This window comes from Lissotriton vulgaris, chromosome 1_1 (assembly GCF_964263255.1).
Source record: "Lissotriton vulgaris chromosome 1_1, aLisVul1.2, whole genome shotgun sequence".
NCBI classification, from domain to species: domain Eukaryota; kingdom Metazoa; phylum Chordata; class Amphibia; order Caudata; family Salamandridae; genus Lissotriton; species Lissotriton vulgaris.
In genome coordinates, this window is record NC_141685.1 from 216,028,888 (window position 1) to 216,053,636 (window position 24,749).

General features: G+C 43.7%; 1 protein-coding gene across 1 annotated transcript in view; it reads right to left on the minus strand.

The window, feature by feature from the left end:
• Positions 1-498, minus strand: part of LOC147740922 (acyl-coenzyme A amino acid N-acyltransferase 1-like) — a 212,727-nt gene extending 212,229 nt beyond the window's left edge. Inside the window, exon 1 of the mRNA XM_086952210.1 lies at positions 422-498. The gene's annotated coding sequence lies outside the window, so the exon portion shown is untranslated. The remainder of the gene's footprint in view (positions 1-421) is intronic.
• Between the last annotated feature and the right edge of the window lie 24,251 nt (positions 499-24,749).

Below are 24,749 nucleotides of genomic sequence, written 5' to 3' on the forward strand. Positions count from 1 at the left end.
TCAACTGCATAAAGCACAGCGGGTCACGTGACCCCTCCGCACAGTCATCGGGGACCCAGTAATTAGCTGATCATAAAAACCTGAAAATGAAAGCATCTTCCAGTCCCAGGTCAGAAAGGCGGAGGCCTCATTTTTAATAAAGTAAAGCTTTATGAGAGGAAGTTTTTACTGGGACACAAGGTGTGAATGCCTAGAAAGACGTCCTTTGCAGATCACCACTGCTGGAGACAGAGGCGAAACTGAGGGGGGAGGGGGGGGGGAGGCAACCTCGAAAAATAAGGGGGATATTACCCAACTCTGTCTCATTGAGAGATCTCTCCACCCCCCCCCCCCCCCCCCCCCCCCCCTCCACGCCCCTCTAGTCTGATCCCAGCCAGGAGGAATCTAATTAAAGCAGGGCGTTCCCCCGCAGCCCCCGTACCTGTGTCCGGACCTCGTGGGAGCCGCAGCTGAGTGCCAGAGGCCGGGGAGCCCCGCAGGAGGGCGGCACCACCCTCCGACCAAAGTCTGCCAGGGCGTCCCCGACAGGGGCTCAGTTCATGGAAAGAGTCAATGACAGGTCATGCCTGCGCCGGGATGGCCTCGGTGACCGCGCGGGACAAGCTTCAAGGAATTCTACTATCAGTAACTGATAAGGTGCCCAAACGGTGGCGACATTTATGTGTGCATTGCAGAACTGTCTGCGCTATACGGCCCGACTTACAGCAGCTGAGGTAGGGGAGCCCGCCACAAGAGATCGAGAGCCCCCCCCCCCCCCCCCCCCCGCTTCCCCACGCGGAAGAAACGTGGAAAAGGGGAACACATGATGCATCTTACAGCAGGCAGGAGTGAAGTATGACAACACTTCGAGGACTTGTACCCATGACAACGCTGACGGCATGGATCAAAATCGGATTCTTGAGCAGCATTCCATCAAAAATGTCATGTAGGGAATTCAAACCAATTGGGTTTGATTTATGGCACGCCCCACTATCGAATTGAATTGAATGATTGCTTGTGGAGCGCCGAGTTCATCCCAGGGGGGCTCTTGGCGAGAGCAGAACAGGTAAACATCTAAAAACCCGATTAAAACAAATCAACAAACAGGAGACCCAGAAGACGACCATCAGAGTATAAGAAAACAACCCTAGCGCTCTGCAAAGCGAATGATCCCGGGTGGACCTGACCTGAGGCGCATCTCTGAGACCCCCCAGAGGTCAGGGCCTTGACCCCAACCCCTGGGTGGGATCCCAACCCATGGTCTTTAAAACATACAACGTGTAGAAGCCAGGCAGAGCTCGAGCGCAGGAGTCTGGGTTTGTTATGCAGAAAACTACATCACAATGAAAACAAGCATTTACAATGCAATGGTTTCGCCTTTGGAAAAGTTAGAGCTATTGGCATTGTAAATGACAAAATTTGTATTTATGTGTTGGTTTTGAAAACAGATAAATAAATGGCATTGTCATTTACATTGCCATTAGCTTAATCTCTTGCAAATCCGAAACCTATTGTACCCTACGGACGACAGCAGACAGCAATTACTACCACACACACACACCCAGAGCCACACACACACACACACCCAGAGCCAGCCACACACACACACACCCACACACCCAGAGCCACACACACACACACACACACACACAGAGCCACACACACACCCAGAGCCACACCCAGAGCCACACATACCCAGAGCCACACACACACCCAGAGCCATACACACACACACCCAGAGCCACACACACACACACACCCAGAGCCACACACACCCACCCAGAGCCACACACACACACACCCAGAGCCACACACACACACACCCAGAGCCACACACACCCACCCAGAGCCACACACACCCACCCAGAGCCACACACACACACTCAGGAGAGCAAGCACAGCGAGGGGGCAGGGAAGCAAGCACAGCGAGGGGGCAGGGAACTAAAAGTAAAATACTAAAAATAAAATATTCCATGTCGCAATTAAAGTTACCATCAGCCAGTCACTGGTTAATGACTGTAAAAAAATCATCATCACCTATGTACCGAAGGGAGGAGTAAAGAACCTCAGGGTGCCCTTCAGTGTAAAAGTCTTCATTGGCTTAGGGTGCAGGTGGGCCTTACTTTTGTTTGAGCAAATGATGTGAACAGGCCCTGTCCCGTCCTGATGCTCTGTTCAGGACGGGGATGATCAATAAAATGATAATGAATTACCATGTTATTTTTTATCTCTGGGGGTTTGGGGATAATTTAAGTGTGGCAACACTCCTCTGCTACAACAGAGGAACTGTCCCTGCGTTCTGCACCAATAGAACTTATACTGACGAGGGCCCTGGCACTTATTTTACAAATTAAGCACTGGTCGCCTAGCTATGTAGCTATGTAGCAAGGCTTTGAATACCGGTGGGAAAGAAGATGCATCGACTGTCAGTCCTGCCCACAGACCTCAGGGCAGTGACTAACCAAGGAAGGTAGATAATGACCAGAGTCAGCAGGTAGGTATAAACTGAAAATACACAAGTACCTCTAAAGAAGTTGGTACAGGGTTTCCCCACCCAGGTGCTGGATGAGTGTAGGGAGTGTTCCTCAACTTCAGGCTCAGAACTTGGGTTGATTAATAGGAAAGAACATGGACTGAGGTGGGCACTTGCATGTGAGAGCTGGGAGCAATACTAACAGCCCAATATACAATACATCCCAAACTATCTTCTTAGAACAACAGAATCACTATTAACTACCAGTTATAAACAAACACCATTTTCTTTACTATGCTGATGAAATACCTTGTAGCAGTCACAACAGGTCCAGTGTACTCATGCTCACCATACAGTGTATTCCTGCTGGAGTACCCAGCCCTGGTGGTATACTGGTGGGACCACTTCGAAAAAGATGGTGTCTTGGAAGGAGAGACCCAGATACTGGTAATACCTAGATAGAACAGCCTACACAGAGGGTTGCTGGAGATTCTGACACAGCCCAGTGAGAGATGGCATACCGTGGTGGTAGTAGAGAAAAGCAGGATTGAGGATGCAACAAGTCAGAAAGAGAGGGCTGCGTTAGGATTCTGGCAGAATGCTAATGGCAAAGACAAGGCAGCACAACATTCAGAAAGAGTGGCATCTCTCCGTACAAGGCCCTGGGACAAATACAACACTTTTGAAAGTCTCTGCGGTCTGCGAATCCCTTTGAGGCTGGATGACCTTTCCACGCACAGCAGCTGAAGCAGCCAAGATTTCCTGGGCAATAAATGCAATGGCAGAAGCTGGATGGAGAAACTTGCTGACTATTGTCATCCCATCTAGAGGGAGTGCATTGAGTCGTTTGACCACAAGGTGTCCAGTATTCCACATGCACTCTTCAGTATTCCAGACTGGCAGGAGTTCGTACTCAAGGCCTACAGTGAAACAGCACACATCCCCTGTTTGCCTAATGCACAGGAATGAAGACATCGAGCCCTTAGCTGCAGGGGCTGGTGTACTTTCCATTTCCCACACCAACATAGTTGGACAAAACCTGATATGGGAGATGTTAAGCAGCATTTTCTTGGATTTGTTGGAGGTCATCGTGATACAGGGAAAGAATCATATGCACCCAGAGGCTTGCCTTTGCTTTCAAAACACTAGGTCCTGGCCATCCACAAGAACATGCATGCAATCCAATCCGGGGGGAGGAGGGGTTCCCCGACAGCCACTAGGGAGGTACCTAAGCACCACAACAAACTAAAATACGACTGTTTCCCTAGACGGTATACAAAAGCACTCTTGTTGCCAGTAAACAAGGTCGCACCATCACCTGGGCACATGGGTCAGCCCTACACGCCACACACAACACAAGCAGTAAAATTATCAACGCATTTTCAGAAGACAGTCTGTAGCATTAACAATTCAGCGTTTAAATGATATGCCAACACGAGGAATAGGCCCCCAGCGCAGCAATCGCGCCTCACCGAGTGTTTCCGTGACTCCTTCCACGCAGATCGGCCCAGCCTCGCACTCCTGAGGACTTTAGGCGCCCCGCGCCTAACAGAGCACACTCGCTCCTTGCCCCGGCCGGTCCCGGTTGCTCTCCCGCCCGCTCTCGACAATCCTACGAGCGGCGGGGGAGTTATGCAGGCACTCGGCAGTTGGGACGGCAGGCCGGGGGCACAGGGGCACTCACGGTCTCCTCGGCGGGGATGGGTCTCCTCCGGGAGGCTCTTCGTCGTGCTTCAGGTGCAGCTCCTCCGCCGATGGCCCAATCAGGTCGCTGCTTTGCAGGCGAGCCCTCACAACCACCCGGGAGTCAGCCAACGGCAGTGCGGCTCCCGGGGCAACCCACGATGACGAACCTTGAGCGGCCAATCCCTGCACAGCTTCAGTAGTGACGCGACGGCGCACGGGCCAATCCCGTCGCGGCGTCAGTGAGGGGGCTCGACTCCTGTGGCCAATGGGAGCGCGGCGGCTTCGATCTCAGCTACCGCAGCTCCCGGTCACGAACACAGCTTGCAGAGGGTGTTTCTGGCCCCGGGCCGCGACGGTGATTTAGCGGCCAGAGATTTTCGGGCCGCAGATCGCGGTCAGCCTGCTTCCTCGCCAGCAGATCGACACGGGGGATTATAAGGCACAGGGAAACACCACGGGTCTCCCCTCACCCCTGAATCTGTGCCGATGAGCACAGCGATCGGGCCAGGTCTTCTCGGGGGCGTTCCCGGCTTTTGGCTGACGTATCATGACGTAGCCAAAAGCCAAAGATTCTCGGGAACGCCCCCGTGTCTGGTCCGGCATTGACGGACGCCTCTCTGTTCCAATGGCTAGCCTCCATTTATGGAGCTAGCCAATGAAGCAGAGAGGCGTGTTCAAGTCACCCATACTAGAAACTACAGATTTCTCTGGAGGAGGAGCCTAACGGCTCTGCCCCCCAGCGAAACCTAAAGAGCCCTCAAGATATTAGCAGAACTTGTGCATTAGGCAGAAGGTCTGAAAAGGGACCCCTGTCTCACTAGTAATCGATGGAATGTCCTTCTCGCTCCTGAAATGGGGTCACATTGTTTCAGTCGCGCTTTTCTCTGGACCACACCATGTTCAATCCGTTCCCACCTTGGACTGCACACTCCCAGGGAGTCCCAGGTACAGACGTTGCAATAGTCTATCCAGGAGAGGGCCTTAGCGTTGAGTTAACACGGCACGGCACTTAGGTCCATTCCCTCCTATCTGGACTTTAGGGCTGCTTTGAAAACCCATCTCTTTTCCTCTGCCTATACTTTTTAATGCTCACCCACTTCCTTCCTCAGCTTTAGTTTCCGTCTGCAGCGCCAAGAAACCGCCTGGTAGTAGAGCGCTATATAAAACCCTTTAACAAAAAAATAACAAACAAAAAAAAACGGGTCGGGTCTTTCCTAGCCCTTCTAACTGCCCTTGAAACAAGAGGGGAAGCCATGTTTACATGTGTCCTGGTTGAAGGCGTGTCCTTTGACCGGACACACAAGCCCTTGAACTTGGCTGCTGTCCAATGCTCTCTTCAAGGATAGTCAACTTGTGTGAAGCCAACAGCTCATATCCTTTTTCTTGCATTTTTTGGGGAACACCAGACAGAACACCAAAGTAAAATCTTTCCCAATCCAGGCAAATCTTCACTGATGACCTTCACCAAAGTAAACCGAGATAACATTATTTCAAAACTCAAAGCTATGTCCACAGGTTCTCCTCTAAATCTCTGCGCAGTAAAAGTTTGGCTTCGACTCATAGGCTTGTTCTCACCGACATCTGTATGTCCTCTCCATCACCTCGAATCACAAATTCATGGGATTCAAGGGAAAGCGCCCTGACAGTCCCTCTGATACAGAAGCCCATTACTGGCTCCTTGGTCAGGTTTAACTCTCCCAAGTTATGCTAATATGTTATGTTAATAATGATTTGTTAAGCGCACTGACACCGATTGGTTTCCTGGCGCTGTTGAAGACAGAAGACGTAGCTGGAGGTTAATGCATGCAGGATTAACGGTATGCTTGTTTGTAGAGTCAGGCCTTTAAGGCTTTCCTAAATGAGATGAGGTCAGGGCAAGTCCGGATCTCAAGGGGGAACGCATTCCACAGGCGAGGAGCTAATGTTGCAAACCTGCAGCCGCCAGAACGCTTACGTTTGAAAGAAGGAGTCTGTAAGAGGCCTGGATGGGCTGAGCGCAGATTGCGGAACGGGACATACTTCGTGATAAGTTGATCAATGAATTTGGGGCTTTTGCAGTTTAAGGATTTAAAGATCGTACACCCTGTTTTGAATGTGCAGCGCTGGGCCACAGGAAGCCAGTGAAGTTTCAAAAGCAATGGGGTTGCCGGTTGCCATCTAGGTTGGCTCAGAATCAGTCTGGCGGTATATTCTGTACCATCTGAAGGCGTTTCAGCAGGTAGAGGGGTAGGCCTAGGTAAATGGAGTTCGCATAGTCCAGGTGGGACAGCACAGTGGCGATCACCACCTGGGTGATAGCCTCCGGGGTAAGGAGGCGCCGAACTTTCAGGATTTTCCTAAGTTGGAAGAAATACTTGGAGACCACCTGGCCCACTTGTGTTTTTAGTGAGAGATCACTATCCAAGGTGACTCCAAGCATCTTTGCCGAGGGGGAGGGAGTGGGGGCTTGTCCCATGTCAGGCGGCCAGTAGTGGGAGCCCCAGTATTTGATGATGTCTCCTGTGAGGACTATCTCAGTTTTTCCCGGGTTTAATTTCAGGTGGTTTTGATCCATCCAAGCTTGGATGTACCTCATGGTCAGTTGAAAATTAGAAATAGCGGTTTCAGTATTGTCGAGTGTAAAAAGCAGTTGCAGATCATCTACGTAGTTGAACACCGTCACTTGTTTATTTCTGAGGGCCTGAATTAGGGGAAGGATATAGAGATTAAAAAGGTGAGGTGACAGGGAGCCCTGTGGCACTCCGCAGGTGATAGTCTGTTTGGTGCCGACTAGGTCACCCAGCCGAACTGCCTGAGAGCGAGTCTCCCGAAAGGACTTCAGCCAGCTGGCCGCTGTGCCTCGGACGCCGGCCTGGGTGACACGGTCGATCAGGATGGTATGGTCGACCATGTCAAACGCGGCCGACAAGTCCAGGAGCACCAAGGCCTGGGGAGAGAGCTTGTCTGCGCAGTCCCGAAGGGTATCTAGTACTGTAGTTACCACCGCCTCCGTTGAATCGGCGGGCCGGACACCCGCCTGGTGGGGTTCAAGGCAGTTAGATTCCTTCATGAAGTTGGAGAGGCATTTAGCTGCATGAGCCTCCATTACCTTTGCCAGGAAGGGAAGCAAGGAGATGGGGCGATAGTTTGCCTTACAAGTAGGATCTGCCCCAGGTTTCTTAGGGAGCAGTATAACCGTTGCTTCCTGAAAGCCAAGGGCACTAGTCCAGAGGTCAAGGACTCATTCAAGAGAGTGCAGGCAGGAACCGGAAGAGCGGAGAGGCACTCTTTTAGAATGTAAGGTGGACATCTATCCGACGGGGCCCCAGATTTGACTCTAACTAGCAGCTCCTGAAACTGCTCTGGGGTGATGGGAGGGAAGGTGCTAAGTGTACCAAAATTATTAGTGGTGGTCGAACCGGATCACTGATATAATATCGAGAGACAGACTATCGACCATCAAAAATATTGTTGCAAAAATATCAACAGACAGAATATCGAGTTTCTATCTACAAACAGGTAAGTACAAAAATATCGAGTTAAAAATATCGTTTACTAAAATATAGTTTATAAAAATATCGACTTTACTAAAAACAATGTTAAATTAAATTAATATTAAAAAGAAATTACTAAAATATACTTAAAAGTACTTAAATTAACTTATAATAATTAAATAATTAATGAAAGTTATAAAAAAAATGTTGTGATTCATATTTGTTAAAACATATATATATATATATATAGTAACAAAATATAATTAAATAATATCCAATATTATTAACGTACAATAGCGGAAGTGTAAAAATTACTATTCCCACTCCAAAGAGTGCAATCGTAGGGAAAGCGTTGGATAGCGTAGGGGTTAAAATTACTATTCCCACTCCAGTGGGTGCAACAGTAGGGAAAGCGTTGGATAGCGTAGGGGTAGAAATTAATATTCCCACTCCAGTGGGTGCAACAGTAGGGAAAGCGTTGGATAGCGTAAGCGTAAAAAGTACTATTCCCACTCCAAAGAGTGCAACAGTAGGGAAAGCGTTGGATAGCGTAGGGGTTAAGATTGCTATTCCCACTTCAGTGGGTGCAACAGTAGGGAAAGCGTTGGATAACGTAGATGTAAAATTTACTATTCCCACTCCAGTGGGTGCAACAGTAGGGAAAGCTTTGGATTGCGTAATGGTTAAAATTACTATTTCCCACTCAAGAGAATACAACATTATGGAAAATAAATACTTCATATATTATTAAAAAAATTATAAATTAATATCTATAAAAATTATTTTAAACTAATTACCAATTTAATATAATATAATATAATATAATAATTAAAAATTATTTAACAAATATTTCGAATTAAATACAATTAAATAAATGTAATTATTTAATTAATTATAAATAAATTACTTCCCACCCTATTCCCCTATAAACCCACAACCTGCTACAGAAAAATAAATTATTAAAATTAACATAATTAGCGTTGGATAACGTAGATGTAAAATTTACTATTCCCACTCCAGTGGGTGCAACAGTAGGGAAAGCGTTGGATAGCGTAGAGGTAAAATTACTATTACCACTCCAGTGGGTGCAACAGTAGGGAAAGCGTTGGATAGCGTAGGGGTTAAAATTACTATTCCCACTCCAGTGGGTGCAACAGTAGGGAAAGCGTTGGATAGCGTAAGGGTAAAAATTACTATTCCCACTCCAAAAAATGCAACAGTAGGGAAAGCGTTGGATAGCGTAGAGGTTAAAATTACTATTCCCACTCCAGTGGGTGCAACAGTAGGGAAAGCGTTGGATAGCGTAGAGGTAAAATTTACTATTCCCACTCCACTGGGTGCAACAGTAGGGAAAGCGTTGGATAGCGTAGAGTTTAAATTTACTATTCCCACTCCAGTGGGTGCAACAGTAGGGAAAGCGTTGGATAGAGTATAGGTTAAATTTACTTTTCCCACTCCACTGGGTGCAACAGTAGGGAAAGCGTTGGATAGCGTAGAGTTTAAATTTACTATTCCCACTCCAGTGGGTGCAACAGTAGGGAAAGCGTTGGATAGCGTAGAGGTTACATTTACTATTCCCACTCCAAAGAGTGCAACAGTAGGGAAAGCGTTGGATAGCGTAGGGGTCAAAATTACTATTCCCACTCCAAAGAGTGCAACAGTAGGGAAAGCTTTGGATAGCGTAATGGTTAAAATTACTATTCCCACTCAAGAGAATACAACATTATGGAAAATAAATACTTCATATATTATTAAAAAAATTATAAATTATTATCTATAAGAATTATTTTAAACTAATTACCAATTTAATATAATATAATAATGAATGTATTAAAATTACTAATTAACAATAATCATTACAATTAGTTACCTATTAATACAAATGAATAACAAATTAAGTTTAAGTTTAAGTTTAAAATATTTATCAAGCGCAACGTACACCTGGGCGGTTTCTTGGCGCTAAAGTAGCAGGCAGCCAGCTGGGCAAGAGCAGTTGCTAAGGCGTCGACTGGAAAGGCAGGCAGAGCTTACGGTAGAAAAGCCTGAGAAATTAACAACTAATTATTTATTATTAAAAATTATTTAACAAATATTTCGAATTAAATACAATTAAATAAATGTAATTATTTGAATAATTATAAATAAATTACTTCCCACCCTATTTCCCTATAAATCCACAACCCGCTACAGAAAATAAATTATTAAAATTAACATAATTAGCAATTAATCAATTAAATAAATTAATTGGCAATTAAAATTGTATTAATTACAAATAAAAACGTTATTAAAAATTAATTCTAAATAAATACCAATAAATAATTTTACATATTTAATTAATTATAATTAAATTACTTCCCACCCAATTCCCCTATAAACCCACAACCCGCTACAGAAAATAAATTAGTAAAATTTACATAATTATCAATTAATAAAAATTAATTACCAATAAAAATGTAATTAATTAACAAATATAAATTAATTAACAATTCATTAAAAATTAATACAAATAAATACATTTACATATTTAATTAATTATAATTAAATTACTTCCCACCCTATTCCCCTATAAACCCACAACCCGCTACAGAATTAAATTACGCAATAATTATAAAAACAAAATTCATTAATTAAAATTAACTATCTATATTATATACTTCGAAATTTTAAATTTCTATATTTTTAACAGTCGATATTACATCACTTACCTTAAAAATGATATTTTTGATATCTATATTCTGTCCTGTGGATATTTTGTCCAATCGATATTTAAAACTCGATATTATGTCCAATCGATATTTTGGACTTGATATTCTGTCTGTGCACCGGTCGAACCGATGGTAATAGGGATCAGGGATTGTGAGATACTGGCTTTAATGTTTGCAATTTTCTCGATAAAATAGACATTAAGTGAGTCACAGAGGGACTGAGTTGGGGCGGACACTATCTAAATTCGTTAGTTCGTCGAGTATGTAAAAAATGTCCTTTGATCTATTTGTTGAGCTAAGGATGCGGGAGGAGAAATAGGGGGTTTTGGTGGAGGAAATGGATTTCATATAATCTTTCCTGGCTGCGGTAAACCTGGTTTTTAAGTCGGGGGCGTAACTGCGACGCCATTGGCATTCCAGTTGGCGCAAGGCCAGTTTCTTTGCTTTTAGGCCAGGTGGGAACTATCTTTGGGCGTCTGCGCGCCAAGCCAATTTGACTTTTTTATAACTTTTTTATGCTGCTTGTAGCCAGCCGGAAAGGTTAGATTCAGATAGATTAATGTCCGAATGGGGGGGGGGGTGTGATTGTATTGGCCAGTGTCTGTAGAAATTCTGCTCTATCTAGAGTGTTCCTTTTTCTTGCTCGTCCACCCGCTACTGTGGTGGTTGCTTTAGGGGGGGAAGTAGACTAGGTTGAATTTAAGAAGGAGATGGTCCAACCAAAGGCAGGGGATAGTTGTCGGAGTTGTGACTAACAAAGTATTGGCCCATACCTGGTCTAAGATGTGGCCCTTACAGTGGGTAGGCGAGAGCACTCGTTGTGAGAAATTCAAGTTTGTAAGGAGCTCTGTGAGTTCCCTAGAGTGAAGGCCTTCCGTGGGGGCGCTGACCCAATAATTAAAATCGCCTATCAGAAAAATCCTGGCATGATCCATCGCCAGATTGGAGACTTGCTCGCTTAACGTAAGAGGGAAGGATGGCATAGAGTTTGGGGGTCTCTACAAAAGGACGCATGCAATAGTTGTGTGAGGGGTTTCGAGCTTGAGCACCAGATTTTCTGTGTCTGGTAGGTTCAAGCAGGTCAGGGTGATGACTTTCAGGTTGGAGCGGATAACTGCAGCAACCCCCATGCCGGCTTTGCCTGACCCCCGATCGGCATGAATAATTGCTCTTCTTCTTCTAATCTCTCATTTGCCTGAAAGCTTTTTAAACAAACATCTTTTAATGAAGACCATCTGCTTGACACATAACCGTCCGGTTGTCCTCCTAGCTTCAGGGCTGAAACTGTGCTGGGCTCGGTCGCCAATGATATTAACACTGGACTCAGGTGGCTCAGCAGCTCTTATTCAATTAGATCTTTCATCAGCCTTTCACACTGTGTCCCATGATATCCTTCTGGGCAGACTCATAGATAATGGTATGAAGGACACAACCTCCACTACATCCTCTTTGAATAAACCAGGCTCAAACAAATGGTCTTGCTTTCTCATTTGTGCTCACCTTTTAAATCTAACCTGTGAGAGGTCTCTCGTCAACATTCCCTCACCCCTATATTGTTTATCATATATGTCGCTCCGCTAGCTGACTTTATTCAGTATTTTGATTTCAACGCTCCGCTCATCCTCGAACTTGATGGCACTCAAGCGAATCTTCAAGATCAGTCCAGAGCTTGCATGTGTTCTGATGCTAATTTGATGACCATCAATTCTTCAGGTTGAACACAGACAGAACAGGAATTATTATCTTTGGTGAACATTTGATGTCGGACCACCTCTTAATCTGGTCTCATCTGCTTGTAAAGTAGGCATCATTTTTTATGATAAACGCGAACTACATATGACCAAGCTCACTTCTACTTTACTTCTTATGCTGAAAATCTTAAGGCAAAGTATAGCTCTTCCTCCTACATCATCACACAAATTGCTACTGCCAACTCTCATTATCTCTAGGCTGGATTTCTGTAATTCTCTTTTTGCAGGGTTACTGGGGTACTTTTTTAACAGATTGCTCGCCTCATCCTCAGCCTCAGCAAAAGAACCAGTGTATTTTTTCGTCACCATGCCACTGCCTTCCCTTTCACAACAGTATCTGTTGAAACCTTTTGTCACTTCATCTGTACAATATGCCAATTTGATGCTAATTTCAAATTCCCCATGCCTTTTGTTGTTTGATATTTCTTTAATCACTGTAAAACATGTGTTATAAATTGCAGAGTGCTTGTCTGAGAGTATTCCATAAACAAGAGGCATATTAGTGTTATTTATTTTCGCAAGCATAATATACGTTTAGGGGAATAGATGGGGTGTAGTTAAAGATTCCATCTTACTTTCACTATTTGTTAGAGTAATATTGTTATGGAGTGTAGCAAATATGAGGATGTGTTTATGAGAGCTGTTATTGTCATAGAGTAAAAGGGCTTCATGGTTAAAGGTCTCCATTAATTCTACAGCTGTATGTATGTTAGCAAAGGTTTTGGGATGGGGGATATTTTTACATGCCCGGACGTGGGTCCCATGCTCACTGTGCCACTGAAACCAAGCGATACATGACTGATGAGCCCTAATCAGGGCAACACCATCTTGGGTTGAGTCTGTTTCAGTTCAGGGAGTACATGGCCTGGCTGTTTGGATCAGGGTCAAGACAGATTGCATATGGATGGGTCCAAACTGAGGTGACATGGTGGGCAAAAGAACTGTGGGTTGGGATGCTACCCTGAGCGATTGCTAGTAGTTAGACAAATTGCAAGCTTTCATCCCATCACCTTTTGTGTGTTCGAAGATTTTTACTTTCCTGTCTTTTTCTATTAATAACTCTTTTTAAGTTCAGAGTGGCAAATATAATAAAGCAAACATGATTGGGACATTCTATGAAATCTCTCTTAACACTGCTCCCGAGGGTCAACAGGATGTGCTGGCTCCTACCATCATTTGGTCATCTGTTCCTTAAACTGCTATTTAAGTTTCAGAGCAAGACTTGGCATGCTCCAAACTACTTTCCACAGAGTCCCCCACAGTAGCATCTCTGCCAATGCATCAGGTATAGAAATCGTTGAGATTCTTCCAATGATCTCTTGGTTCACTCTGCCTTTCCTTACAGTATAAGACCTCCATATGGTTTAATAGCCAGTTCCCTATTCCTGAGGTCACTTAAATGGCAGAGGCCATGTTCCACATTTTTGTAACAGAACTAGAGAAACAAATCTTTACATATTTGTTTACATGCTGTATTGTTTAATGTTGAAATGCTTGTGCTACGTTTACTGTTTGCTTACTTTTGTTTTCTTCTGAATTATGTTTCTATTCTCACTGGTGTTGTTCATTGATTTTTTCTCGATTTTTACAGTAATTTGTATATTTAGAAAACTCTTTAGATCTTTTAAAATTGATTTTCTAAATAGTTTGTTTTCTGTGAAAGACAAAACGTGTTTGTAAATTTCAGATTCTTCTTTCTTTGAGATCTTTTAGACAACAGCAATTCAACTGCTGTTGTCATTAGATATTCTATTAAAAAAAAAATATATATATATATATATATATATATATACATATATATATATATATATATATATGTATATATATATATGTATATATATATATATGTATATATATATATATATATGTATATATATATGTATATATATATATTTATTACCTACTGGCGGTCGCCAGTAGGTAGTTATAGTTAGGATTGTTTTCCATAGGAAATCCTCAACATTCTATTTGGAATAACTTTGGCCCTGGTGGATGAGTCTTTGCGAATTTCTCAAAGAAGATGGCTCGGTCCGCTGCGCTCCTTTCCTGAAAGTTGGGGGGGGATTGGTCAAGTGGGGGCTGAGATATAAGGGGGGTCCCAAAACGTGTTTTCTCCATGTTATTTTCCATAGGACCTTTAGACTCGGCTACAGGTCGAATGGCTGAATGGATTTATAAGAAATTTGCCAAAACTGTAGAGTCCTGTTCGCAGATTACGCTTTTTTTGGAATGGTGTAAATCCGTTCAGTAGTTGTTGAGAAAATTAAAGTTAAAGTCAATTATATATCTATAGGCGCGCACACGTGCGTGCACCCAAGCGGCTACGCGTGAGCGGAATTTTTTTTTGCTGCGTGACGTCTGTTAACGTTCGATTCGAAGGAAATCAGGAAGTTTTGTCCGCCATTTTGTCACTGCGAGTAAATATATTGTTCATTTCAAAGCGTTGAAACATGGAAAGGGGAGAAGGTAGAGATTGTCTTGCTGCGTAGGTTTTCTCGGGGTGTGTAGTAAGGCCCTTAAACGCAAAAGATATATTTTTTTTCGGGAAAAAAATAACGGGGTGCGCGCACCCGGTCGTGCACACCTATTCACAAGAGTGTGAAAATGGAGATAAATCAGAAGTTTGAGTGCTTAGATATAAGGTGGCTCTGAAAAGAGCCCTTGTGTTAATTGAGTGTTTTCTGCATTTATAAGTAAGTACCGATGCAGAGCCTGATGTTGCAGAGGAAGATTCTGTTTCCCTCATTCGTGAAATGAACACCGTCTCTCCTATAGACATCTTGCATGTGGTATCGCAAGTTGTTGTGGTAAATAGAACCCATGCTATAATCTCTGAGGAACGCAGAAACAGATTTATTTACATGTCTCCTTGCTTTCTCAAATTGTGCACAATGTTGATTGGACCAATTCCATTCCTGTCTTTGGCATATATTGGAATATACCAAGGCAGATCGAGGAAAAAGTGTCATCAATTGTCGAAAGGTGTCTTTTAGAAGCATTTCCAGACCTACCCCAGTGATTGTGCCTAGATCGTTCCCACCACAGTGCACAATTATAAGGTCTGGTTCTGGGAGATGCATAAAAGTTTTCACCAATGGAATCAATTGGTGACATTTCAATCCTCTTTTGGCAATCCATGTTATGTGTACATTTGGTAAGCCGAGGTTGCACATTCGTCTGCTTACTGCATATTTTTCACTCCAGTGAATATAACTGTGTCCTATTAGCCAGACCTTCATTTTCAAGGGATTTGTAGTCGTCCTCCGATCGGTTCTGGAAGTGGAATGGTAGTTAGAAGTTGAAATTCTAAATAAAGAAAAAGGAAGAGGCTGGGTGTGGTTTAAAAAATAAAAATGATTGGTTGATTGTAACAAGTGGAGATTGAACAGTACGTTCCATGTTAATGTTTATGTTAAACGAAAAGTACTATTGGGTGTGAAAAAAAAAGACATGTAACAGAGTTGTGGATTGGCAGGTGTTTCTGGAGGGAAAACAGTCTTCTTAGTTTGTTGTAGAACGTTAAGACATGAACTTTTGACCTGTGCCTTCAGCAAGGTGCAGAATGAGGTGTAACCATGCAAACAGCCGGAGATGGCAGTTGGTGATGGGTTCACTCTTTGGTGCCTCTGCATCTGAGTCTGTTCTCTGGTGGCAGGCGGAGAACTGTTTGTTATTGTGGAGATGAAAGGGTGATAAGGAGAGAAATACGACATAGCGTCTGGCCTGTAGAAGCGTGGGAGCAGTGATTAACTCTGAGTGAAGCGGAACTGTGTCGGTGCTTAGTAACAGTAAAAAACAAAAATGTTAACAGTGGTATAACTGTCTTTACGGTGCGCGACCTACCGTAATTGGCTTGCAGGTTCTAGTATCAGTAAGTGAGGTCGAGAAAAGAAAACATTCAGGACTTTATTTATGAAGGCCTTGCGCCACCGGTGCGTCACTTTTTCCCATTTGAAAAAATGAGGCACCGGCGGCGGAAGGTCTTTATAAATAAGGTCCTCAGTGTCTACAGTTAAGGTTATGTGGAACCCATGAATAGTTTTTCAATATGAAATCATTTCAGTTGAGATTATGGATTAAAAGAGAAACCGTGAATATTTGAAATGTTTATTTAGAAATGTACTGTTTTAAAGGCAAATCATTATGTAATATGAGTACAGAAATTGCAAAAAACACAGTAATTGGTATTGTCAGTAGTGCATGGAATACAAACGCTATAGTTGTAGAAAAATGAATATAGTTGGAAAAAAACATTGTACACTCTTATAAGGAAGTATATTATATTTTAATAAATGGAAGAAGGTCTCTGGCCTTTCAGTTTAGGAACGATATATGAAAATGCAAGTGGTTATACATCATTACTTTATGAATCAGCTGTCAAACAACACGAAATCATAATGTCCACTGTTAGTAAAGCCAATAGGTCTGTTCTTCAAAAGAAAATATGGAAAAGAACGTGAAGAATATAGAAAACCAAAAGGAAATGAGGACGTCAATGGCTTGTATGAGAGTTATTGAGGCAAAATAGGTAGCTTCTGCTTGTAACAGGAAATCAGTTTTATCATTTGAAAGTATGTCAGCTATCCAATGGAAAAGAGTAAAGCAGTACTGATGATCTGTTATAATCGGAGCCTCTTTTATTATCAGAGGGCAGCTCGGTGGGTTTTCGATGTAGCTCGCTGTTAGGAAAGAGTTAACCGTCCATTGTGTAGGCAAAGTATGCAGCAAGTGCCTCTAACATGAAATCACTGTTATCATCTGAAAACATGTCAGCCATCCAATTGAGAAGATGAAAGGAGCATTCATGATCTGTCATTATTGGATCGTCTTTTACCATCATAGGGCAGCTCGGTGGGTTTTCGATGTAGCTCTCTGTTAGGAAATCTTGCGTCGCTGCGAATATATTCCAATGACCCAGAACTCCTTGTATCACTGCAAAGGCCATAAACCCTCCGTTGTAACAAAGCTGTTCATGATCAAGTAACGGATTCATGAGGTGATTGTAATTCGGTTCAGGAGGTACCAAATTGCAGAGACATAAATCCAGGGCCCACGTGAAATCACAGCTCAGGCAATGAAATACAGGCTGCACACAGGTGAAATACGAATATCGAAATGATAATCGATATGAAGTATTCAAAGTTGAGAGTGGTAAGGTGCCGTAGTACAGAAGCATTCTCTGTCGAAATAGTTCTAAGTGGCCCGGCTCGTTTGCGAAGGCAGGAGGGACATCCATTTTGAATTTCCCAAGATGGTAAAGGAAACGGTGCAGCACCGCTGGTTGTATAGCAACTCCACAGAATTAGGTCGCAGGCTATGCAGTGCAGAGGAGACTAATGACTTGATACATTTTCTAGGAGTCTAGTCACTTATATATTGCTTAGTAGTTATCAAAAAAGTAGGTTTTTTTGAACTGGAGGATGCGTTAAAAAATAAGGGAGTGATTTGAGGGAGTTGTAAAGCAAGGTCAATTTTTTTTTACATCAATGCTGTTTTCTGTGAATGTTAGCTTAGTGAAAGACATGTGTGTGAGCAGATGCAACGTTCAGTTTTAAATGTGACAATGGCGGTCTTGTTCATGTCTTCCGATTCAAGGTCGGTATTCGCTGCCAAATACAAAGATCAAGAAACGCATGTGTGGGGTACATAGTCTGCATTCTTAAAGGAAAGCAAATGAAGGGTTATTTTTACCGCGTTAGCATTGTCGTTTAAAAAGTTACAGTGATTTCCATTATATGTTAAGAAAGTGTCACTGATGAAGACTGAAAATAAATTCTTATAAATAATAGGGACTGGTGTATTTTAGAAAAGGTGTGTAACATTACATGAATTGTGAAAAAAAAAGAATGTAATTGAAAGTGTATGGTTTGAAAATGAAAAGTAGAGGTTTATAGTTCACGTTTTGAAAGCAGTTCTAGAGGGTCAGATGAAAGTGTATGGTTTGAAAATGAAAAGTAGAGGTTTATAGTTCACGTTTTGAAAGCAGTTCTAGAGGGTCAGATGCATGATAGATTTATAAAAAATAGAACATGTTTTTAAATAGTTTTATGGAAAAAATATGTGCCTTTATGTACTATTTACATTATCTGCCTGTTGCGTATTCTTTGAGTTTTAGTAATCCTGTGTCTTATAAGTTTTCTAGGGGCGGTTTGAGGTTTATGGTGGGTTTGGGCAGGGAGGGTAGGTTGGGGGTTTGTAATAGGGGGTCCGGGTGGGGTGGAGTGCGGAGTTTAGTGAAAAGTGAGGGGGGCGGGGAGTTAGGGTGTTTGGTAATGGAGCAGAGTCAGAGGACGCCACATTTGTGTTATGGGGTGCCACGGAAATATGTATTTATTCTCAAAGGTTTATTATATTAAGGATATATATCAACATGGTGGCTCTTGTCGTTTTGTGGTTCTGTGCATGTTTATAATGCTGGCCCTGTAGTTTTTGTTTATGGACCTTATTACGACACACAGGGGAGCCACGTTGCACAGTTGGAGATCAGAGACTTAGGAAATAAAACTTTATAATTGTAAGGGCTCCAAGCGATACAAATCGCCCGTTCTCGGTGTAAAAAATTTCACCGCTATTGGTGGTATTTTCTACGGTGTTAGTGCTCGAAGGAGAATAGTAACATATATGTGAAAGCAAATTGTGTAACAGGCTCAGCATTTCACATTATCGCGTGAAAACAAAAGTTGCTTTTACATAGCAATAAGTCTCTTATAATTAAGGGACGGAGTGTATATAGTGCTATTTAGTACTCTGCTATGTGATTGATGTCGAATATTTCATAAGAGGAGGCTTTAAAAGTTTTTCGATAAACTGGTTTTCTAGGGAAGTGGGTGGAGTGTTCCGTGTAAATTGCAGAATATAAACTAGTAAGAACCAATTGGAAGTGTTGTTTTAAAGTCACATGACTGCACATGCGTGTCTCGACGCCTGTACGCGATAGGTGGGTGCGCGCACTATAAGAAAGCGGCGAAAAAACATCTCATAATATGCTCTTGGAGCTCGTTTTGGTAGAAAGAGTTAGTTCTGAAAAGAACTTTTTTTTTTTTTTTGGAAACAAGTGTTATGATGCTTTTGATTTCTTAAAGTTGCTACGACATTTTTCAGTATGTCATACTATCCAAATAAAGTGAAGAAATTTAACTTTTCTTGGAGCATTTATGACTCTCAATTTTGTGTTTAATTAGAGTAAAGCTTTGCTCTCCGTATACAAGAACTTCTCCACAGTTGTTGCATTTTATGTGCACGTTCGCCAGGCATGGTTTCAAGTCCATTTCAGCACTCGATGGAGATACAGGTCGTCCACCGGAAGATGTGCTGATTACTTCTGATGGTAATAGCGTGGCCTCCGTTTTTCTTGTCAAAGGTGGTCGCTCATTTCCTTCAGATTCGGAAGATGAATGCGGAACGGTAGCCATTGCAGCGAAGTCTTCGGGAAGATGTTCGACGTTGTTTTCTCTTGAGAGTAGAAAAGAAAGTGATGGAAGTGGGTGGAGTGCTGCGTGTAAATTCCAGAATAGAAACTACCAAGAACCAATTAGAAGTGTTGTTTTGAAGTCACATGATTTAACATGCAAGTGTCAGGTCCTGTACGCGATAGGAGGGTGCGCGCACCCGGTCTCGCACTAAAATAAAGCGGCGAAAAAAATCTCATAATATGCTCTTGGAGCATGTTTTGGTGGAAAGAGTTAGTTCTGAAAAGAACTTTTTTTTTTTTTTTTTTTTTTTTGGGAAACAAGTGTTATGATGCTTTTGATTTCTTAAAGTTGCTACGACATTTTTCAGTATGTCATACTATCCAAATAAAGTGAAGAAATTTAACTTTTCTTGGAGCATTTATGACTCTCAATTGTGTGTTTAATTAGAGTATAGCTTTGCTCTCCGTATACAAGAAGTTCTCCACAGTTCGTGCATTTCATGTGCACGTTCGCAAGATATGGTCTCAAGTCCATTTCAGCACTCGATGGAGATACAGGTCGTCCACCGGAAGATGTGCTGATTACTTCTGATGGTAATAGCGTGGCCTCCGTTTTTCTTGTCAAAGGTGGTCGCTCATTTCCTTCAGATTCGGAAGATGAATGCGGAACGGTAGCCATTGCAGCGAAGTCTTCGGGAAGATGTTCGACGTTGTTCTCTCTTAAGAGTACAAAAGAAAGTGATGGAAGTGGGTGGAGTGCTGCGTGTAAATTCCAGAATAGAAACTACCAAGAACCAATTAGAAGTGTTGTTTAGAAGTCACATGACTTCACATGCATAGGAGGGTGCGCGCACCCGGTCTCGCACTAAAATAAAGCGGCGAAAAAACATCTCATAATATGCTCTTGGAGCACGTTTTGGTAGAAAGAGTTAGTTCTGAAAAGAACTTTTTTTTTTTTTTTTTTGGAAAGAAGTGTTATGATGCTTTCGATTTCTTAAAGTTGGTATTACATTTTTCAGTATGTAATACTATGAAAATGAAGTGAAGAAATTTATCTTTTCTTGGGGCATTTGTGACTTTCAATTTTGAGTTTAATAAGAACGAGGCTCTGCTCTCCATACAAAAGAATTTCTCCACACTCGTTGCATTTCATATGCACCTTCGCAAGATATGGTCTCAAGTCCATCTCAGCACTCGATGGAGATACAGGTCGTCCACCAGAAGATGTGCTGGCCACCTCTGATGGTAATAGCGTGGCCAGGGCTCTTGTCGATGCTTTTGCATAATGCTCAGGATGCCTTTGTTTAACATGCCGCTGCATGGTGTGTATAGAAAAGGAATATTTTTTATTTGGATTTCCCCTTGAGAGCTCCGAATTGCATATCGTGCAGGTTACTTTTGGCTAATTTCACTTTCTTTTGATCTTCAGGATAAGTGAAAAATTGCCAAATGAAAGATTCCTTTTTTCTTCTTAACGGTGGTCGCTCATTTCTTTCAGATTCGGAAGATGAATGCGGAAGGGCAGCCATTTCAGCAAAGTTTTCCGGAAGATGCTCGACGTTGTTGTCTCTTCAGAGTAGAAAAGATTGTGAGGAAAGTGGGTGGAGTGCTTCGTGTAAATTCCAGAACAGAAACTACTAAGAACCAATTGCAAGTGTTGTTTTCAAGTCACATGACTTTACATGCGCTTCTTAGGACGTGTCGGCGGTGACACTATCTAGTTACGAACGTGATTTCATACTTAGGAACTAGCATTCAAAAAACGTAAGAAATTCACTGAAAAAACCATAGGTTTTACACAGGTTATAGTTAGGAAGTAGCATTTAAAAAACCTATGAAATTCACTGAAAAAACCATAGGTTTGACACCAGTTATAGTTAGCGGGAAATTTTACTGACATAAAACCAATGAAATTCCATATGGCTGAGATACCCGCCACCCCCTCTCAACACAATCCCAAAAGGAGGGAAACCGGAAACAGTTCTTGAAGTTTTTGGAAGTGGGAGGGAGTGACCCTCCCGGCCGTATTTATTAAAACAAAATTAAAAACATTAAACGTTTCATGTTATGTACAATTTCATTACCACATTGCGATGTTTGGCTAACCTTAACAGATTCACTAATACAGAGGTTCTCCTAGACGAACTAGCATCCTACAAAACATTCTCTTGAAATATTGAAATTGTACATCCTAACGTTTAAGGGCCAACGGCAAGATCATAACCGGTGTCAAGATCCCTAACCAGACTTACCCCTCCCACTTGGGAGGGGCGACAGCACAGAGGCGTACCTCAAGTGCAACTACTACCAATTTCCCTTGACTTGACGGGGGCACCTAAAAACTCGACGCCAGTTAAAGGTCGTTCGAAGACTCGTGTGAGGTATCTAGAAGGTATCGTAGACCTCCACCCAACCCCACACAACTTACCGCATCTGCCGTCGCAGATGTCACTGGCCCCGGGAAATTCCCCAGGAGGGGGCTGTAACCCCTCCTACAAAGGAAGGGGCCTTGACCGCCTTTCCTTTACTTCCGGCGACCCATCCTTAGAAGGGACCGCCTCCCCATTGAGGGGCCAATGGCCACCTCTCCCGAGCGCTCCCATCCGTGTTGGGTGACGCCCACTCATAGGGATCTTCTAATTAGTGCTCACCGATCATGACCTTACCGCCTACCAAAATAAATACGACAATGCTAACAACACATACGAATACATTGGCCACTATGACCGAAAAGAGCATGCTTAAAAACTAACACTATATCCGAATCTCTTTAATCGAAAAACCTACACAAAATAGACCAATCTTTATTATATTCAACATCAACATGATACTATCACAACCTGTAAACGAAACAAAACAGAATTAATAATCAACTTTATTACAAACAACTGGCTGTCCTCAGGGGCTGGTGGGTGGGTCAAAATTGGCTCTTCGTTCTGTCTCGAGCTCACGTGCAGCGAGGAGGTGCAGCTTCAGAGCACAAGAACAAGAGGACGTCTTCTGGTCTTGCGTCCCTTTTATCCGTCTTCAGGGCGGGCGTAAACCCGCCCCTGCCTGCCCCGAGGGCGTGGCTGGCTGCGTCAGTGTCTAGGCCAGCCCACTCTAGGGCGGGAAAAGGCGCGCCCCGGCTACGCCGCTTCGGGCATACCAGCCGAGACGCGCCTCCCGCCCAAAAATGGCTTCCCGGGGGGATCGAGGCACTCCGCCATACGTTCGGGGGGACCGAGTGGTCGCCCCTTTCCATATGGCTGAGATACCCGCCACCCCCTCTCAACACAATCCCAAAAGGAGGGAAACCGGAAACAGTTCTTGAAGTTTTTGGAAGTGGGAGGGAGTGACCCTCCCGGCCGTATTTATTAAAACAAAATTAAAAACATTAAACGTTTCATGTTATGTACAATTTCATTACCACATTGCGATGTTTGGCTAACCTTAACAGATTCACTAATACAGAGGTTCTCCTAGACGAACTAGCATCCTACAAAACATTCTCTTGAAATATTGAAATTGTACATCTTAACGTTTAAGGGCCAACGGCAAGATCATAACCGGTGTCAAGATCCCTAACCAGACTTACCCCTCCCACTTGGGAGGGGCGACAGCACAGAGGCGTACCTCAAGTGCAACTACTACCAATTTCCCTTGACTTGACGGGGGCACCTAAAAACTCGACGCCAGTTAAAGGTCGTTCGAAGACTCGTGTGAGGTATCTAGAAGGTATCGTAGACCTCCCCCCAACCCCACACAACTTACCGCATCTGCCGTCGCAGATGTCACTGGCCCCGGGAAATTCCCCAGGAGGGGGCTGTAACCCCTCCTACAAAGGAAGGGGCCTTGACCGCCTTTCCTTTACTTCCGGCGACCCATCCTTAGAAGGGACCGCCTCCCCATTGAGGGGCCAATGGCCACCTCTCCCGAGCGCTCCCATCCGTGTTGGGTGACGCCCACTCATAGGGATCTTCTAATTAGTGCTCACCGATCATGACCTTACCGCCACAGGCCCGGATAGTTGACCGGCTATCCGGACCCCCCACAAAACTCCTACCTAAAGGTCATGCTTCAACGTTTTTAACCATGCTAAGAAGTCTCCTATGAGTAACTCATTTCCCACCCGAGACAAATGCACACCATCCCCCAAATACATACTGTCATCATTGATACAACCATGCGAGATAGAATGCAATGTCTTGGAACGGAACAACCTACTCACTTTGTTATTAAGTTTTCTAACAGAATGGTTCAAAGCAGGAATCGAGATAGCCCCCCGCCACACTTTTCGTGGGATCATATGAGACCACGCAATTATGCACCCCGGAACTTTCCTCGCCAACCAACTTACAGTGGAAAGCATTGCCTCTAGGAGAAGTCGTCTACCGGTGGTGACCAAATCATTGCCCCCTAAATGTACTATGACTATAGACGGCGGTGACCTCGTCCGCCCTAACAAACCCTCAAAGAATGCTTGAAACTGGTCAATACAGAGACCGCCCCTTCCGTAGAAGGACACCCTGTACCCGTATTCCCAGGCTACGTGAATCATGTCACCTGCTTCGAATACGTCTGCGGCACGCCTCACGTATGAGTGGCCCACGACCCACACCTCCTTTTTCACAGCCGGTGATGTCTGACCGCTGGCCCGGTGTTGGGTCGACTGCATAGTCCGCCCTGCCTCGTAGGCTTGCGCAACTGAAAACCAAACAAAAGACAAGAAGCGTGAGTATGATATTACAGCTTCACAACATGTGCAACCGCACATATCTCTTATAACAGTTGGAGGACCAACGCCCCACTCGTTTTACTTGTTCAACATTAAGACCCCTGGCTGTAGCTTCAGTGGCAGCCCCTATCCGAAAGGAATGGGTCCCGAACTCGCCCGGGTCCAAGCCCGCTGCGGTAATTGACATCGCAAGCACCCGCTGAAACTGAAATTTCGTCAGTGGGGTGGCGTCCGCGTGTCTCAACAATGTCCCTCCCCATGATGCCACCCTTCGTGCTAGGTAATCTTCTAAACACTTTACCGGACACATGGAGGACCCAGGAATCCTGCGAATGATTATGCAGTCACCCATCCCATCTTGATCGGTCTTGGACCTGACAAAGGAGACAGTCATCGTCTCGCCCCTGATCTGAACGTGTTCCTGGCACAAACCCCCCACCACATCCTGTTTGTTCCTCGCCACCAATTCACTTATCCTCATCGCCCCGTGAAATGCAAGCGTAAAAGCAGCTCGGAACAAAAACGTCTCAAACTGAGACGAGCATGTGGCAGGG